Source organism: Empidonax traillii, unplaced genomic scaffold, assembly GCF_003031625.1.
Source record: "Empidonax traillii isolate 1590-97213 ecotype Southwest subspecies unplaced genomic scaffold, ASM303162v1 scaffold1626:size95047, whole genome shotgun sequence".
Lineage (NCBI taxonomy): Eukaryota > Metazoa > Chordata > Aves > Passeriformes > Tyrannidae > Empidonax > Empidonax traillii.
Genome location: NW_020956819.1, coordinates 20,483 through 25,444, shown reverse-complemented (window position 1 = coordinate 25,444; position 4,962 = coordinate 20,483). Strand labels below are relative to the sequence as shown.

The window sequence follows — 4,962 nt, the reverse complement described above, 5'->3', positions numbered from 1 at the left end:
GAATGATGCAGGGAAAGGAGAATGGTGCACGGAAGGGGAACGGCGTAGGGAACAAGGAATAATGCAGGGGAAGGGGAACAGCGCAGGGAAGGTGGAGCAGCGGTGCAGGGCAGGGGAAAGGACCATCCCCCTCGTCCCCATTCCCGCATTCCCGGGGGTCCCGGTCCCGCACCCCGCGCGCTCCCCATCCCGTCACGCGCCCGCGCGGGGGTGGGCGTGGCCACACACAAGACCACGCCCCCAAATGATGGACCACGCCGTCGTTTTACAGGCCACGCCCACCGCACCTTCCGCGCCCCACCGCTCCCTGCAGTGACCACGCCCAGTCCCCCTCTAAGCCACGCCCCCCACCCTCTAGGCCACGCCCCCGCCTCGCTATTGGCGCCGCTCCCGCCGTGGTCCCGCCCCCTCCCCGCAGGCCCCGCCCCCCACTGCATTTCCCGCGGTGCCGCGCGCGGGGCGGGCACTGACGTGGCCCCTCACGCCGCCATCTTGTGCTCCAGGGCGGATCGCGGCCGGGCCCTCCGAGCGGGACCCTCCGAGCGCAGCCACACGCACCGCTCCGCTCCTCCGCACGACGCCGGTGGGTCCGCCGGCGCTTTACCCTTCGCCCTCCCTTCGAGCCCTTTCCCCCCCCCACCCCTCCGCTTCCTCCCGCCGCGCCCCCGCCCGCGCCCTGCGGCCTTGGCGCTGAGGGGAGGCGGCGGCGGGCGCTGAGGGAGCGCGGCCGGGCGGCTCTTTCCGTATCGTTCCTTCTCATTCCTTCATTTTCCCTTCTCAATCCTTCATTTTTTCCTTCTCATTCCTTCTTTTTTTCCCTCTCGTTCCCCCCACAGCACCAGAGGCCGCCGGGAGCGGCGCTGCCCCATCCGCCCCTCACGCCTTTAGGGGTTGTGGGATTGGGGGGGGGGGAGGGGGGAAGTCGGGCCTTTCTCTTCCCTGCTGGAGGGGTGGGATATACTGTGGGAAAGGGGGATCGCTCCGGCTCGCCGACAGCTGCACAAGGCCCCGCTCCCTCTAGCGATGGGATCAGACGGGATGGGCTCGTCCTCCCTTCCCCAAACTCGCTCATTCCGGCCTCTGCCCCGCCCGGGGATGGCTCCGAGGAGCAGGGAGAGGTATTTCCTCCTTTTCCCCGTGTCCCCTGAACCCTTCCTCTGGAGGGGAAAATGAGGCTTGGGGTGAAGCTCGTGGGGCGCAGAGGTTGGTTTGTTGATTCTTTTTTTTTTTTTTTCCCCACTAAGCCCTTGGCTGCTGAGTTGGTGTTTCTGCCGGGCCGAGGAGTTTGAGCTTTGTATCCTGGAGCCAGCAGTTCTGTTTGCCTGCCGGGGCTCGGGGCTGGCGGTGCGGGAGATCAGCTTTCCCTGCTGCCGGTGGGGGGGATATTATATTCTCCCTGAAAATACTCCGTCCTGCCCCTGCGAGCGCCGAACGCGATCCTTGGGGCTGATAAACCCGCGGGGGACGAAGCGATAGCCCAGCTCTGCCCCGGCAGAGAGAGCGGCCGAAAAACTCCCGTGTCGGGTGGTGAAAACTGCCCAAATGTTGTTGTGTTTGTCATTGACCTTGTGGCTCTGCCGCCCCGCTCTTTGCCAAAGCAAATTCCACAGGTTGATTAAGAGTCCTCAACCAGAGGTCGGTCTAGGCTGTCGAAATGGTGGCTCTGTCAATAACGAAGAATTCCAGCTGTTTGCTTGATACTTTGAGCTTTGTCTCGCCGGGCTCCCGGCACCCCTTTTGCAGGGTATTCCATTAACCTTATTTTTCAGGCGGAGAAAATCGAGGCAAAAGGTGGATTTTTTCCAAGGTCATTCAGCGAGATCGTTATTGCTATTTTTGCAGCTGATTTGGAGCACTTCTGTAGGAAAGGAAAAAAAAAAAAAAAGGAAGCGTGGCTGAACTGAGGGACGGCTGTTTTGCTTTTATTCATGGGGTGAATAAAGTAGAAGTGCAGCCTTGTGGATAAAGGGGTTCTCTGAAGGGAAAGCCTGTGGGTTTGATGCACTGATTTCCTCTGTCCCAAACGCATCTGTAGTGCTGGAGAGCCCTGTCGGGCTGCTTTCCCTGCTGGAATTAATTGCACTGGGTGAAAGGGTGAGGAAACTCCCCTCACCTGAACCTTCTTCAGCTCCATCTCAGTTGCTTCGCCGGGTTTGTTGGTGCTTCTGCCAAGGTGGAACATCCTGAGCAGCGAAAACGGCTGGGGCAGAGCTGTGTCCACTCAGCACCCTTCGTGTTTCTGATGTAAACCCTCTCAAAAGCCAGACACCCGAATGTGGATTTCACTGTTCGGGTGGTTTTTTTTGTGTGGTGGTTTTTTTTTTAAGGTTTCCTGGTTGTGAAATAGCTGGAATGTGGAAGGGACTGGGCAGGAGCAGTGCTGGGTGCTGAGCTCCCTGTGAGAGTTACTCATGCTGACCAAGAGAAGGGGGGCAGGACCCAGTCGCAGCTTTTCCAAGGCAAACCAAATGTGTGTGTGTGGGAGTAGGGGCTGGAGTTTAGTCCTGGTAGTTCTCCAAATTGTGCTCCAGCTGCTCCAAGCAGCAGCATTTACACAGGTAGTTATCAGATAAGCCTCTGGTGACATGAACTGGGGGAAGGAGGAAAAGCTCACGGCCCAAAATCCCATTTAAATCCACACTGGGGAAGCTGAAGGAGCCACCTTTACACAATCTCCAGCAGCTTTTGTTCCTAAAACAACCTTTTATTTTTGAGGAGTGAGTTTTCAAGCAGCAGCTCTTGTGGCTCTCAGCAGCCACCCAGCTTGTTTTACAGTGGGTAAATTCGGTGAACATGAGTTAATTTTATCCAGAAAGGAATAGTTCCGATTTCTTTTTATAGAAATCTCTTGGAAGTTTTGCTCCTGGAATGCTACAGAGCTTGTGTCAGAGCTGGTGCCATCCTCAGCCATTATTCCCTTTCTTTAACTGATGAGTAAAGAAGTTTCTAATCAGCTTCCTACTACAGCAGCTGTTTTTCTGTGTAATTCAGCATTTTTGTCTTTCTGCTTGCGAGGGTCCGATTTTATTCCTTGTTTTCAACGCGCACAAACGTCGGGGGTTGTGCTGCTGCTTCTGCTGAGCTTTCAGTTCTGGTGAAGCTCTAACACAGCTCCTGTTCCCTCCCAGCTCCCTGTGCAGGCTCTGCCGTGGCATTTTCCCCCAAACCAAACCCCAGTGTCATTGCTGGAGCTCCTGTGTGAGTTCTTGCCATTTCTGCTATGAGTGTAAATGTTGACTTAGTGCCCAGTTACCAGGAATGAATAACAGGATATTTGGCTTAAAATTGAAGGTTTTTTTAACTCAGGAACAGCTCAGCCTCACAAAAACAACTGCACGTAATGCCCAGTTCTCACACTGGTGTGCCCAGTGTTAAACTGGTGAGCACAAAGGCACAGGCCACTCTTGGGTGTCACAACTGCATTGTTGGCACCACGTTATTTCCTGAGCAGCCACGGGGAGGTGATGGACGTGACTCCCTCTGTGCTTTCCCACCTGTCAGCCTGTCCTTTAAATAAACTATTTTTCAGCCCAGATCCCTGTTTTTTCCCCGTGGGCTGGTTTGTGTGCTGTGGAGTTCTGGTAGTGTGGAACTCCTTAAAATAGTTGGGAGATTTTTGTGCTGAAACAGCAAGAGTTTGTTTTCCCTGCTTGAAGGTGAGAATAAGGGAATAACTCTTGGGGTTTGAGTATCGAGCCAAGCAACCCTCTCTCTTTGATGCTGACTTCTTATTCTGGCCACTATTTTTGGAGAGAGTTCTTGTGTCTGAGAAATAGGCATGACCCCAGAGGAAAATATGCTCTTTTGTCCTTGTTTTGATCTTGTGAGTGGAACTATTTTCTGTTTTCCTGCCACTCCGTTCCCAGTTCTCTCAAGGGGATGTTCCAGCACGTGGAAAATGCAGGATCTGGGTAATGTGTGTGAGCAGCAAACAGTTCAACCTGCTTGGGTTCAGTGGAGGTGCTGCAGAAGGAGATTTCCTTTCCCTTGGGGGGTGGCATGTTCTCCATCTGCCTCAAACATGCAGATGCTTTTGGAGGCTTTTTGGTTGATCCCTGCAAGCCTTTGGTGGTCAAATCCAAGTTATTCCCCTTTAGGTGCAATTGCAGTTATGGATCTTTAACTGGTATTTCACAGGATGCTTCAGTGCTGGTACCTTTCCTCTGACCTCCCCTGAAACTCAAATAACAAGGTCATGATCCTTCAGGACACTTTTTCCATCTCAGGCTTGGCAGAAACACCAGTTTCTGGTGGGAAATCCTAGCAGTGGTCAGTGTTGATCTCCAACGCTCCTCCAGCTCTAATAGTTAAAATTATGAAGGAGTTGGGACTTAATGAAGAGGTTCTTGCCATCACCTTTATTTCAGTGGTGTTTAAGTGCAGGACAATCACCTGGTGAACAAAGAACCTGCTTGTTAACTACTCTTATATTTTACACCTGGTCTGGGCCTCGTGATGTTAGTGTGGTCTAAAATAAATCAATATTCAGGTAAATTTCCGTGTCAAAGCCCCCAGGTGAAAGAGTTTGGGTTGATAACTAGTCGTCTCTTGGGATATCAGATGTGGAAGGCCCCCAAACAACTTCTAAAAAACAGTAGAATTTATCTTTATTGGAATAGTGTATTGGGCCATCCTGGCTGTATATAAAGAGGTGTTGTGATCAAGAGCATTCTTCAGAATTTGCTGTAGCAGAGCACTTTAATCTGTAAAGAAATTACTCCAAGTTCAAAAGAACACTTCTGTGCTGAAGGCTGTTCTTGCTGAGTGGGGGTGTGAGCACTGGGGCTCTGGATAATTCCTAAATTTTAGCAGTGTGCTATTCTCGTTGGATCACTTCTCACATTCTCTTTTCAATCACACTTTATGTTGTGAAGAACAGGCTGCTGAGTTCGATTTGCACTTTGAATTATTTGCCAGTTGTTCTTGCATGTAACACCAGGAACAGCTGTTGGGGTTGGTTGG

General features: G+C 52.4%; 1 protein-coding gene across 1 annotated transcript in view; it reads left to right on the top strand.

The window, feature by feature from the left end:
* The first annotated feature begins 457 nt into the window (after positions 1–457).
* Positions 458–4,962, top strand: part of ARF1 (ADP ribosylation factor 1) — a 17,522-nt gene continuing 13,017 nt past the window's right edge. The window contains exon 1 of the mRNA XM_027908142.1: positions 458–583. The gene's annotated coding sequence lies outside the window, so the exon portion shown is untranslated. The remainder of the gene's footprint in view (positions 584–4,962) is intronic.